The sequence below is a fragment of the Lontra canadensis genome, unplaced genomic scaffold (assembly GCF_010015895.1).
Source record: "Lontra canadensis isolate GAN:19392208 unplaced genomic scaffold, GSC_riverotter_1.0 scaffold49, whole genome shotgun sequence".
Classification (NCBI taxonomy): domain Eukaryota; kingdom Metazoa; phylum Chordata; class Mammalia; order Carnivora; family Mustelidae; genus Lontra; species Lontra canadensis.
This window is the reverse complement of record NW_022631043.1, coordinates 9,320,632-9,334,627: the sequence shown is the minus strand read 5'-3', so window position 1 is coordinate 9,334,627 and position 13,996 is coordinate 9,320,632. Positions and strand designations below refer to the sequence as shown.

At 50.9% G+C, this 13,996-nt stretch overlaps 1 protein-coding gene across 4 annotated transcripts in view; it reads right to left on the bottom strand.

Moving 5' to 3' along the window:
• Positions 1-8,417, bottom strand: part of ASAP1 (ArfGAP with SH3 domain, ankyrin repeat and PH domain 1) — a 348,495-nt gene extending 340,078 nt beyond the window's left edge. For 3 of the 4 annotated variants that reach the window (XM_032873522.1, XM_032873524.1, XM_032873526.1), the window contains exon 1: positions 8,308-8,417. The gene's annotated coding sequence lies outside the window, so the exon portion shown is untranslated. The remainder of the gene's footprint in view (positions 1-8,307) is intronic. The other variant, XM_032873523.1, reaches the window with a different exon arrangement.
• Between the last annotated feature and the right edge of the window lie 5,579 nt (positions 8,418-13,996).

Here is a 13,996-nt window from a genome sequence, read left to right as displayed (position 1 = left end):
GCATCATGGTCAAGAGTGTAGGCAATGAACACAGATCCCTTTGCTTAAAATTCTGTCCACCATGAGCTATACAACCTTGGAGAAGTTAGTGTCTGTGAATCTGTCTCCTCATGTATAAAATGGAGATTAAAAACAGTGCCCCCCACCAACAAAAACAGTACCTATTTTATTGGGTTATTAGGAGGATTAAATGAGCTTATATTGTGGAATGGCTTAGAATAGCACTTGACGTGTTAATGCACAAGAAATATTAGCTATCCTTGATTCTAAGCCCAGTGGTTTTCACATTGCATCATGACAAATGCCCCTATCCGCTACCCAGCAAATCACTTCCTGCATGAAAGAGGGACATGGACAAAAGATAGACCCAGGAGAGATCATGAGTTCCACCACCGGGAGGAGTGGCCTCACAGAACAGGGGGTCAAAGGTTATGAAGGCAACTCAACGCAGAAATTCATCTTGCATCTCCCAGGGGCACCTCAGCCCTCATTTGTTGGGTCTCAGGGGAAGTTTCTAGAATATCACATGAGACACAGGCCCACTCAGCACCCAAATGCCTAACTTCCGACCATACATACACCAAAGACCCCTTAACCTGAACAAGCTTTGAGGACTTGAAATGCTTGCTGCCCTTCCCCGGAAAACCCAGTGCCCCTAGTGGTTGTGAGGCAAGACAGAAAGAGCCTCCAAAGCAACGTGCCCTTGGAGGACACACTGCCCCATGGGCCTGGAAGATAAGAAAAATACTTGGCCCTCTGAAGCTCCCACTTTCCCGCTCTTGCTCTCACTGTAACTGGGTCAGGAGTTATCACCTTTACTGCAGATGAGAAAGTGTGATTCCTCGACAGGAGTGACTATTCATCAAAGAACCGTAACTAGTCAGTATCAGTTGCTGGACTAGAACTCGGGACTCTGAGTCATCATTCAGTGCTACTTTTCATGATCTTATTCTGTCCTCTGCATTACCATCTGTCTTCTTCAACCACATTAATTTCCTTTCTTGTTTGCTTCCATTTTTCCCAAACATTTGCAGTCTGCTCTGCGCTGGGGGTTATGAAGACAAACAGGCATTTTAAGACCCAGCCCCAACTTGCCCCCACCCCATTCTGCAGGGCAAACAGAGGTGCTCAGTATGTGCTTGCTGATCAGAATTAAATCTTTTTGTTGCTGCTGTTTTGATATGGGGGGTTCTGGTTTTCTTTTCTCAAAATGGCAATTTTTACCTTCCTGTAAATGTCCTTCCTCTTCCTAGTCTGAAAAAGAAGACTGAATATGTGAAGCTGGCTGGTCTTCGCTTGGCGTCTACAGAAGGACAGGAGAGCTGAGACCCCTCTACAAAGCTAGGACCCCATAGGGACCCTAGCCTCCCATGAAAGAGGCCCTAAACTCCTCCTCCTTTCAGTGCAGAGAAATGGTGGCAAGTAATCTTATCTGCCTCAGGATCTGGGTGGGAGAGAAGGCTCCTGTGCAAACGTCAAAGCCCTAGTTGTAGGTGGAAAGCCCAAACCTGCACCTCCAGCCTGGCGTTAAACATCTCAGGTCCTAGAGCTACCACTAGTCCTGGATCCAGGAAACTTTGGAGCCCCTACTGAAGCATAAAACCACTCTGCGGAGACACTTCTGCCAGCCAGGACAGGTGAGCATAATGGGACAATTCCGAAGACAATGTCAGTACATTTAGAACAAAGGTATGAAGTAAGGAAGAGAAGCCCTAAAGAAAGAACACGACAAAAAGACTAAAGGCTGGGGTGATCTGAAAGAGAACCGACCAAAGACATTTTCTAGAAGGAAAATGTAGAGTCACTGAAAATAAAAGCTCAATGATGAAAAAATTCAATGAGCACAGCAACACGGCTGAGCAACTGAAGCCAAGGCACGTGACTCGGCTCCCTGGTCAGTGCCCGCCATGTGCTCGGGCAGACACGAGAGCTGGAGGCGCTCCGTCTCAGGGAGAGGCCACCACGTGAACAGACACGCGTCCACACAAGATGGCTGTCGTAACGCCATTCACGGAATCCTCACGAGGGAAGCTTTTCTGACATTCTCCCAGATGGGAACACAAAGTGCAAGAGCAGAAGGAAAGGTGGGGTCAGTAGCAGGCCTCAGAATCATCTGGTTTCCTGTCCACTGACCCTGCTGTGGAACTGGCTTGTATCTGTCAAGGTCCAATTACAAAGGCATGGTTAAATACTCTTTTCCCCCCCCTCCCACCTGCAAAACGCTTTTGGCTTGGAAATAGTTTCAAGAATGAGAAATAGTGCCAAGAGCCCCCTTAAGCCCTCTGCCTGAGCTTACCCAGAGTTAACATTTCATTCCACAGGCTTTTTCCTTCTCTTCCCCCTCACTCGTACTAGTTTTTACAACATCTGTCATTTTTTTCTCTGAACCTTCTAAGGGCAAGTTGCACATATCATGGATTTTTACTTGAGCCCTCTTTCTGCATTTCTACTTGCAAAGATAATTATTTCGGTACAAAACTAGAACCAAATGCACACACAGTAGTGTGCACCCAGGAGGAGTCTCACAAAGGCAGAAGGCGCGCGGGGAAACTCACAATTAGCCTTGATGAGGGAAATGCGAGCCATTCCCCAGAAGCCACAGCAGGCGTTGCCTTGACTCCCTCCTTCCTGCTCTGCCCACGGAGGAGGATCTGCACCCTCGTGGTCCGCCCAAGCCCCCACCACATCGGGGTGGAAGCGCAGATGGCACGCACTCTTCTTTGTCCCAAGTGTAACAGACTCCAGAGGAGGGATCCCAAGCTCCACTCTCTCTTCTGTTTTTCTAACTTGGTGCCTTTCGCATTTCCTGACTTAAAGCCGTAAAGGAAGAGGAAATGCCAAAAATATTACAAGATGAGTTAGTTTGTGGCATTTCCAAGGATGGGGACGGACAGAGCTGGCAGGGGAAGCTCAGGCAGGAGGAGATCTCTGCCTCCATGCAACCCAGCATGCCCGTGGCCAGCAGAGTTCATGCGGCTCTCCGAAACGCTGACGGTGTCCGGGAAGCCGGCTGCTTCTGGAGAGCATCCGGCGCAGGCGCCCATTTTCTCCAAATAACCCAGAGGATGTTAGAAATCTGGTCTTAATTACCTCCTCACAATGTGCAATGTGGCTTCACAACACATCATGGTTTGTTTCCCTGACTCTGAGAAGATGGGGCCACCTGCCGCACTCTGCCAAGCCAGGACCTCCAGTTACTTCTCCCACTAGTGGTTCAATGGCTCTGTCCTGATGGAACCACACGCTCTCTCCTGAGTGCACTGGCGGCCTGCTTTGGGAACAGGGCCGGCTGAGGCTGGGGACACTACTGTGGCTCTGAAACCAAGGTTCCAGCTGCATTAAAGGAACACACGGTGCTGGGATTCACACTGTGACAGGAAATCAGCACAGCAGACTCAAAGAGAGTACCAACACGTCACACTCCTCAGTCCTTTCTTTCTCATTTCTTTTTTAACGAGATTTTATTTGTTTATTTGAGACAGACAGATGGTGACAGAGAGCATGAGCAGGGAGAGAGTGAGAGGGAGAAGCTGAGCAGAGAGCCTGATGTAGGGCTGGATCCCAGGACCCTGGGATCATGACCTGAGCCAAAGGCAGATGCTTCACTGACTGGGCAACCCAGGCGCCCCTCCCAGCCCTTCCTGGGAGTGGATACAGGGTGGGTGGGTGAGGAGAGGGCTTTCAGGGCTTGGATTTTTTTTTTTTAAATTTAAAATTTGTTTTTAGAGACAGAGATTGAGAGCATGAATGGGGTGCGGGCAGAGGGAGAGAGAGACTCTTAAGCAGGCTCCACACGCAGTACGGAACCCAACATGGGGCTCAATCTCACAACCCAAGAAGAGATCATGACCTGAGCAGAAATCGAGAGTCAGACACTTGACCAAATGAGCCACCCAGGCACCCCCAGGGGTTGAACTTAAATTATCCCTGAGGCAGGGAGAGAAAAGTTAGAATCCCTGTGTTGGCAGTGCACAGTTTGGCCTGCAGCGCAAAGAAAGCGCAGTGACATGAATCCTCACGCCATTCTCATGTAAAGCTGGGCACGGAGGAAAGCTCTCGCAGGAAGGAATGAATATCCCAGAGGAGGTGAAGATACGAGTAAAGCCTGACCCCGGGACTCCCATAACACCTTCCCTTACCAGCCCCCAAAGATGTCCACATCCTAATCCCCAGGACACACGAAAATGCTAGTTTACCTGGGGTATGTGGCAATAGGGAATTAGGGGTGGAGGTGGGGATGGGATTAAAATTGCTAATCGTTGGACCTTAAAATAGGGAGAGCATTCTAGATTATACAGGTGGCCTGATATACTCAAAAGCACCCTTAGAAATGGAAAAGGGAGCCAGAAGGGGAGCCAGAGAGATGGTAGTGTGAGAAGGACCAACACTGCTGGTTTGGAAGCTGGAAGGAGACCACAGGCCAAGGTATGAAGTCCCCAGAAGCTGAAAAAGGCAAGGAAACAGATTCTTCCCTAGGGTCTTCTCTTCTGAGTCTTCCCTGTTCTTTTTGGAGGGAAGCTTCCCTAGAGGTTCCAGAAAGAACAAAGCCCTGCCAACACCGTGATTTTGGCCCAGTGAGACTCATTTCAGACTTCTGACCTCCAGCACGGTAAGAGAATAAATTTGTGTTGTTTAATCCACTAAGTTTGTGGTCATTAGAGCAGGAAGAGGAGACTAACACATCATTTATCATTACACTTATCCAATATAATTCTTATTTATATGCCTCTCCATCACTCCCATCAACAACAACAACAGTAATAATAGCAGCTAGCATTGGTTGAGCACTTACTATGTGACAGAGCCTGCTTCAAGTTTTTCATAAACATTAAGACACTATAAAAAGGTAACTTAGGTTGAATCCTATCATGGAAGTAGACACAGGGATCTGGGGGCTGGGGGGAGCTGGAGGCGTCTTCAACGAGGTAAAGACATGGGTATGTTTTCAAAGATGAGTAGGTGTTAGCCTGAGAGAGACAAAGAGCGTCCCAGGCAGGAGGCCCCTCGGAGGAATAAAAGAGCAGGGTGCGTGCTGGCCAGCACTTTGGTGGCTCTTCTGCAGCCTGGTCATTTCCACATCAGTGTCTCTAGTCCAGAGGTACCCTCTGAGGTCTGAAGTCACATGCCATCATGTCTGTCCCAGGTGTCCACCCGGATGTCTCCTAGACATCTCCATATTAGCATGGCCAATATGGACCCTGATTCTCTCCAGAATGTGTCCTGCCTTTATTCTCCCCCATCTTCCCAAATGACAGCCAGCGGTTCACGCCAGAACCCAGGGGTCATCCTCCAGTCTCTCCCTGCCCTCACCCCCATTTCATCCATCACCAAGTCTCATCAGGTCTATCTTCAGGTTCTAACCAGGTCACACCCACTTCCCTCCACCTCCACCGGTCAAAGCTGCCACCAACATTTCTGGATTCATGCAGGGGCCCCCCCAACTGGTCTCCCTGCTTCCACTCTGCTGTCTGTGATCAACTCTTCATAAAGCAGTAAACGTAACCTCTCAAAAATGTCAATCAGATCCCACTCCAGAGCCTAAACTCAGCCCCACTTCCCTCTGTACTTGGCGGAGGGGGCGGGGTACCTCCCCAGCATGGCTTAGAACCTGCCTCCCTCTGAAACTTCACCTTCTGTCGTTCTCCCCATTTCTCCCTTATACTCTGCCCACTCCCACCTCCTTACTCACCCCTCCGCCCCGACTTCCCTCACTCCCTGGAACATACCCAGCCCTTTCACACACAGGAGGGTGCACATTCTGATCCCTCTGCCCGGAATGCCCTCCCCGGCAACCTCTCGGCGCAGCCAGTTTCTTCTCAAGTTTTCAATCTCAGAGAGGCCTTTTCCTAGCAAAATTAGGACCACCCCCATTTCCACCCCCACCCCACTTTGCTTTGGTCAGGATTTCAGGAACAAGAATCACAATCTTTCTCTGGTGCTTCTGGGCTTGGCCTAATCCCTCCACTGGAATGCAAGCTCCCTGAGGGCAGGCCTGGCCTATCTTGCTTTCTCCTCAGGACTTGACCCAGTGCTAGGTCAGAGCAGGTGCTCACTACGGGCTCCTTGCACCGACTAACCAAAAGAGCAAGTGTGAAGCTGACACCGAAGGAGGAGGCTGGAAACAGAAGGCCTTGAATACAGGGTCCTGTTCATCTTTGCAGGACTGGCACCTCCCACAGAGGTGCCACTTAGCAAATGTGTACTGGATGAATGAAAGAATGAGTCAATCCCAGATGAATCTGAAAAGTGGCATCCTTTCTGGGCAAGGCTCCCAAAGGAGTTCCCTCTCCTCCTTAGGACTTCTTAGCAGGTGACATGCCTAGGGCACATAGCAAGTGCTCAGTAAATGTGAGCTGTCCTTGTCACTACTGCTTATGTGGGGATCATCTGTGCATCCTACAGGAAAGACTTCTTTGCGAGCGCAGGCCAGATATAGTGACTGGGAGAGAAGTGTGAGGAAATGAGAGAGGGGAAAATGAGGATGGGGTGGCAGGACCCAGTCCAAACACAGCTGAGAACCCACAGGGAAAAATGCAGGAACCACACCGTCCCAGGTAACACAGGTTCCCTTTTTCCTTCAGACATCAGTCCCGTGGGTGCTGCGTGGAGATGCCAGCTGGGAGGTGGGTCCTCGTGAGGGGCGAGGGAGGGCCCCATTTGGATGCACACATTCATTTTTGGGCCTGCAAGGCTCTGACTGATTTCAAAAATCTGGCTCACTGTGGCTGGTGAGAGGTGGAGAGAATTTCAATTTCCTTCACCAAATGGCAAGCCTGAGAACAAGTCCTTTCTCTCCGACATTATCACATACTAAAAATGAAAAACCAGCCATTCAGAGCTCTCATCAGGAGAAAAATAGATGGGCTGCTTTGCTCACAAGATACAGGAGGGCTGAAAATCAAGTCCAGAGAACATCGCAGGGTACATTTTGTGCTAAGATACCACCCTTTTTTTGGACTTAGGAGTTTCTATTTTTCACAAAAGAATGGGATAGAGAAAAGTAATTCCCTACGTAAAAAGCACCCGTTTTAGGCTTCAAATCCACTTGGTGGCTGAACAGTAAAGATTAGGGAATTTTTTAAATTTTTTAAATTCGCTCCCTAAAAACACCGACTTTGAGATAACCACGTTTCTCAAAAACAGCAGCAGTAATAGATAAGACGGAGCAAGAGAAGACACGAAAACAACAAAGGTTATAATGCAAGTAAGACCTATTTCCAAAAGTCTCCTGCTGCCAGACTAGAAACTGCCATAGTGAAAGGAGCACTGGGCTGGGAGTCTGAAGACTGGCCGTGCCACTTGGGTAAGCTAGCTCCCAGCCTCGTATGCCTAACGACAAGGGGCTGAAACAGTTGTTATGGAAGATCCTTTTTTCTTTCCAAACTGTTGAGATTTGCTGTTTGCCAAAATAGCTGCATCTGTTTGCGGAACAGGACCACCAACTGCAAAACAGGAAAGTCTTGGGGTGAAGGGTTCAACAGAGATAAAACTGGCCTCAATATTCAATGGTGTTTTACAATCCCAGAAGTACTCAGCAGCCCTGGCCCCGCTGTCACCCCAGAATCAAGTATCTTGCCAAGACAACCTGATAGAGTCTACGGGAAAAGGGGAAGAAAGTTGTTCTTTCCCATCAGTGCAGGTAAGGCTGAGCTCTCACGTTGACGATGGGATGGTCCCCCTGCGCTAGTGGAAGGACCAGTTATTTAAAAAAAAAAAAAAAAAAAACGCTCTAGGAACACCCGAGAACTCTCGGGGTGTACGAAAACTGCAGGATACCAAACGCCAGCGAGTTTCTTTTTTCTTTAAAACTTCTCGTCGCTCTCAGAAAATGCAGCAGGTCCCAAAATGGTCCAAGCGGGAAAAACGCAAGCCATTTCCCAGGCTTCCCGTGAGCAAACCCCAAGCCCCGACTGGGAATCTTGGCCCCCGCTTTCGTTTCGTCTCACTGGCTTCCAAAGCAAGTGGCCTGGGGCCCGCCTGGCAGCGCGGCGTCCGAGCCCGGGCCGGGGGCGGGCAATGCGGGGCCCCGCCGCCCTCCAGGAACCGCGGGGAACTTTCCTCCGTCGGCCGGAGAGACAATGCCGGGAGGACGTCCCATCCGCGGGTCCCGGCGCCTCCCCGGGAGGGCGCACGGAGCCACGGCCGACCCCCCCACCGTGTCGGCGCCCCCCAGAGCGGCCCCCCGGGGTCCGCGGCCGGCGCCCTCCCCATGCCCGAGGCGCCCAGCCGAGAGGCGCAGCCCGCAGGCGGCGGGCGCGGGGGGCCGGGCAGGGGGGCGCGGACGACCCAGGGCGCCCCGCAACTCACCGGGACCGGGCGGGCCGCTGGGCATTATTCCATGGCTCCCGCGCGCCGCAGCCCTCAGCCGGGCGCCGGCGGCCCTGGGGACGGAGGGCGGGCGGCGGCCGGGAGCGACCGGGAGGGCGGGCGGCACGGGCGCGGCGGCGGCGGCGAGGCGCGGGAGCCGAGCGCGGCGCAGGAAGGGGCGGGCGACCATGTGCCGAGGGGAGGAGGCCGCGGAGGCGCGGGCGGCTCGGACGCTCCCGCTCGGCGGCGGCGGCCGCGGGCTGCAGGAAATCCCAGCACTTCGACAGGAAATCGGAATCCTGACTAAGCATTCCCGGCCCGGCGGCCGCTCCGCGCCGGGGGCTCCCGCCTCGCTTAACCCTTGGCCCGCCGGCCCCAGGCGGGGGGCGGGGGGGTGGGCACAGCGGACTCGGGGCTGCGGGGGCGCGCTGTGCCAGGCCGGACTCGGCGTCCTCCGGCTCGGCCGCACGCCTCGCGCCCCCGCCGGCCCCTGCCGGCCCCTGCCTCCTCGGTGCCCAGAGGTGGAAGGGCCGGGATGTGCCCAGATCAAAACCTTGCCCTCGGCAGGGGCTTTTCGGAGCCCCCCACGCCCCGCCCCAACACCAGGAGAGGGCCTTGTCCTCTCCCCGTTCAGTGGAGGATGAACTTGCCATCTCCTGGCAGGGTCCCCTGTTTTCAATAAGAGAAACGACTTTACCTGGCTGCCCCCTTTCACGGCTTCCCCTCTGCTGATTTCCTCATTTTTGTCCAGGGACTTGGGGGGAAGGGGCAGGAATTTTCTCTGTCAGGAGAATAGGGACAGCAATAGTCTGGATTTCACACTCTTGATGCCGGCTGGAATCCGGACTTCGCCTTTTTTTCCCTTGCTGTGTTACCTTGGGTAAGTCGCAGAACTTCTCTGAGCTTCCCCTTCCTCAAATGTGAAATGAGGTGGTAATGCTACCCTTATCCGTTTGATTGGGAAACCAAATGTTTAGACAGGGACTGACACATTGTAAGTGCTCAAATAAATGATAGCGGTGATTGTCCTTATTACCATGAGAGGCATCTGAGAAAGGAAGGTTTTAACTCATGGGGTGTGTGCTGTGCATATCTGTGCCTGCTTACAAAGCCTTCGAATTTCATTTTCTTCCTAATCACCCAGTGATTATTTTTCTTTGCAGCGTATCAGAAACTGCTCTCTGCAGAGGAAAAGGTTGGTGGCTGTGGCGGACCCCCTTCTGATGAAATCTAAAACAAACCTCTTGGAACTTGGGATTTTGCTCTTAAGCCAGGAGTCAGGATGTTGTGGGGGTTTCTTTAAAAGTCTGGAAAGGCTTCACAAGGTTTGAGAAAAGCAAAGTAAATCTCTGTCCAGTCGGGCCAGGACTGGGCAGCCAGTGGGAATGATTCACTGTGGTTTTCCACAAGCATGCCACACTTAGGGGTTTCTACCTGGAGGAGGCAGCTTGGTAGCTTTGCTGTAAGTCTTTCAAATTCCTTTGAAACCCAGTCAGACATTGAGGAGGGAGCAACATGCCCAGTGAGTGAAAACGGAAGCTTGAAATCAGCCTGCTAGGGATGGAAAATTGGGTATCAGCCCCTCTATTCCACGTCAGGGCCAGATATCAGTTTTAGACCCAACTTTGTCTCTTTTCTGCAACTCTTTTTTCAGTGGTCAGAAGCAGTGAGACAAACTCTGGGCTTGGCACCAGGAGTCCAGGAGCCTGCCCCAGGCCCTTTGCAGTTGCTGTTCCCTCTGCCTGGAAGAATCTCCACTTGGCTGTTCTTGGGGCTCAGGTCACAGCTCAGAAGTCAGCTCCTCAAAGGGGGCTTTCCCTGGCCATTTGATCTACTTGTCTTTAGCACCTACTTCCACCCCTACCTCTCTCCCACATCACGTCGTCTCATGCCCTGTTGCACTGCTTGAGAGCCCCTGCCACTGCTTAATTTGTCCTGTTGGCTGCCTATTTATCATGTGTCTCCCCCTGCGCGGGTATGCTGCCTTAGAGCAGGCTGCTGCTTGCCTCCCTCACTCCTGTATGCCAGTGCCAAGAAGAGTGCTGGCCCAAAAGAGACCCTCAGCAGAGACATGTCAGATGAATGAAAGGGACAATCAAGATTAGAGCCACCGGTTCACTCTGTCCCTGAGCTCCTTGTATCTTCACTTTGATGGATAGTTGCTCAAATGAGAAAGCCTGGGGTAATGGAAGAAGCAGTAGACAGCTCTATTAATGTTGCTGGAAAGTTAAAGCTATAAGTAATTAAGACTGCAGATGATGTAACCACAGTCTCATTGGGACAGTCCCAGTTAATTGCTCCCTCCTTCGTGGTCCCCCAGCACTTCTGTTCATTTCAAGAACATATTTATCACATCATATGCTTGCTCAGGGAGTGCTCTCCTAAGTCAGATGGCGAACTCTTCGACTTGGAGGGAAAGGAAAGGAGCCTACATTTATTGACCACTTACTCTGAGTGGGGCCCTGAGCATGGTGAACTTGAATTCATTAAAAGACATTCGATAAGTGCCTATAATGTGCTCAAACATCTTCTGGGCATTAGATCGGCAGAGATGAACTATTCTTGCTCTCCAAGAAAGGCAGACCAGGAAGCTCTATTTAGAAAGCAAGGAGAGGATGACTCTCACAGAGGTATGCCCAGGGTGTCTTGGAGCTGTAGAGAGCATGGAGAAGATTCCTGAATCAGCATAGCGGGGGTGGGAGGGAGGGTTGGAGTCTTAACTCAGTTTGGACTGCTTAACAGAATACCATATAGACAAGGTGACTTATAACAACACAGATTCATTTCTCACAGTTTGGGAGGCTGGGAAGTCTGAGATAGGTCTGAACAGATTGGTGTCTGGTCAAAGCCCGCTTCCTAGTTCATAGACAGTGCTAACCTGCTTTCAGCACCGTTCCTCAGGGGATCCCAGGGGAATCAGGTCCACTTGCCCCCAGTAGTAACCCTCCTGTTAATTCACTGTCTGTGCCGTTTGTCTCTTTCCTCTCTCTTTCTCACTCATTCATTTTCCCTGGGATCAATCATCTCCCAAATAAACCAGCTGCACCCAATTCCTTATCTCAAGGTTTATTTCTGGAGGAATCCAATGCAGGACAGCATTCATTCATTTATTCACAGAGTTATTCACCAGGCACCCCGTATGTGCCTGAGCAAAAATGGAACAAAAGCATAGGCACATAATATAACCCTTCAGGTTTCAGCATGGTCTGAGGAGATGGTGCATGTTCAGACACAGAAAGCAATGAGACCGAAAAGCTGTGCTCCGTGTTACAGTTGAGGAAACTGAGGCCCAGGAGTGTTCCGAAACTGGCCCGAGGACAAACGGTGCACAGAGGAGCTTTGGAGTTCCGACTCTTAACCACCATCCCATCCATACACGTCTCCTGGTGGCTAAAGCTGGGGGTGAATTCGTTCAAGCGGAATGTATGGACTGAGAAGCTCCTGGGATCCGGATTGATCTCAGAGGGACACAGTAGGCAGACGACGAGGAGGTGCTCACCGAGAAGACTGAGAGGAAGGAAGCTAGAAGGGAAGTGGCTGGAAAACCAAGGGTAAGGGAAGAAATTCCTTCTAAAAGTTAGGAATGGCCAACACTCAAATGCCCCTGCAGAGTCCAGTCAGATAAGGACCAGAAAACAGGTGTGCATTTTATTTGACTATCAGAAGACTGATCACTTCTGCCAGAGCTGTTTCAATGGAGTGGAGGGATTGGAAGCCAGATTGTAGTGGGTTGAGGAGCGAGTGGGAGAAAGCAAGTGTAGACAACTCTTTTCAGAAACAAGGCTGTCTAGCTAGTGGGAGGTGAGGGGAGGATTCTGTAAGGACTGGTGGGTGAGTGAGCATCTGTGGTTGATGAGAAGGTCCCAGGAGAGTAGGAGAGGGTGAAGAGGGAGGGTGGGCGCACTGGTGGAACAGGTGCTGAGGATGAGGAGGGATGCGGGGGTGTGGGGGGGTGGGGCGGCGGGATGAGGCCTGGACCAGCGGGGAGCCACCATATCCACCAGAGCAGAGGGCCAGGCGACGAGGACAGACTCAAGTTCCTTGGTGAGCTGATCTCAGATTCCTTGACTAGGAGTTAGGTGGGCTCTTAAGGCCCCCTACTTTAATCCCTCATGACATTCATGCTCTGGGTGAAAACAGTTCATTCCACTGTGGATGAATACCAAGTGACTTCAGCCTCACTGAACTGGGAAGGAAATGGCATGAGACGCTATTTTGGCCCAAAGTTAGTCAAACGGCAAAGGAGAGGAGGAGCAGGATGGACTTTGGGAGCCAGAAACCATCAGCCATCAGCTTAATGACTTATGGTTGAATAGAGAGTTGGGGGTAGTGAGGAGAACACGCAGGGGACAATGGTGCTCACCTCACGGGAGGAGGGGAAGGAGGAGGGCGGTATTTTTAACCATGACAGAGAGCATGGGCCAGGAAGGTTTGAGGAGGAAGATAATGAGTTCCTGTTTGTGCTTTGTGCTGGGAAGGCAGCGTGGGCGGTAGGTAAGAGTTTGAAGCTTTGCTTGGAGTTGGGGGAAGTGGTGGGCTTGAGGGTGGTGGGAGAGCAGTGGCAGAGGTTCCTACACAGTTGGTGAGAAAGCCCCTAATCAGCTAACACCCTTTACTAGCTTCTCACAGTCTTGTTTTATACCGACTTCTCAAATGCTGGGTTTCTCATCCTTGATGTTAGCACATTGGACCAGGTCATTCTTTTTTTGCGGGGCTTCTCAAGCTTTGCAGGAAGATTAGCAACATCCCTGGGCTCTCCCCACTGGATGCCAGTAGCAATACCCCAGTTATAACAACAGAAATTACAGCAGACATTGCAGAATGTTCTCTAGTTGAGATCAACTGCTCTATCATCTTTCCCTCATGTCAGGATGTCACTTAAAAGGTGCTACTTTGGACAGTCTTCTTCAGCAGAAGCTCCTGCTCCCAATGGTGGAGTCAGGTTGATAGTGCCCAGATCCAGGTTCTGCCACTCCCCTGGTTTGTGGCCTTGGGCAACTTTCTTCCCTTCCCTCAGCTTCTATTTTGTTGTGATGTTTGGGTTTTTTTTTTTCTCTTGTTTTGTCTTTTCTCTGTAAAATGGAGGTTTTGAGAGGATGACATCAAATGTTCCATGTAAAGTGCTTGGCTCTGTGTGGAGTAACTAGTTAGCCTTCATTCTGCTGTTGTTTGTACTGGTAATATTCATAAAGGTACGTAGACACAGGTAAGACATCCACTGAACACCTGGAAATTTGGGCCTCAAGATCTGGATGTCACAGATGTATCACAGACAAGAGGGAACCCTTGAAACTGAGCATCTATGACATGGCCTGGGTCGGGATGTAGATAGAAAGAAGAGATGTTTGAGCAAGAACCCCATAAGACACCAAAATTTACTGAACAGTGGAGGAGGAGGGGTCAATAAGTGAGATTTGGATGGTCAGAAACCCAGATGGGGATCTAGGTGTGAATTTTTCATCTATTAGCAACCTTGACCTTCAGGTGGTGAGAGCGTTGTCTGCAGAATACCATCTCATGGAATGATCCTGATGTTGGTGTGGACTTTGAGTCCTGAGTGCTCACCTGGAGTCAGGTGCCATGTGGATATTAATGCTCATTTAATGCCCACAACAAGGTTATGGCTTAAGAACTATTTATCATCCCCGTTTTATGGATGAAAAAACTGCTATTCTGCAGAGGAGGTAAA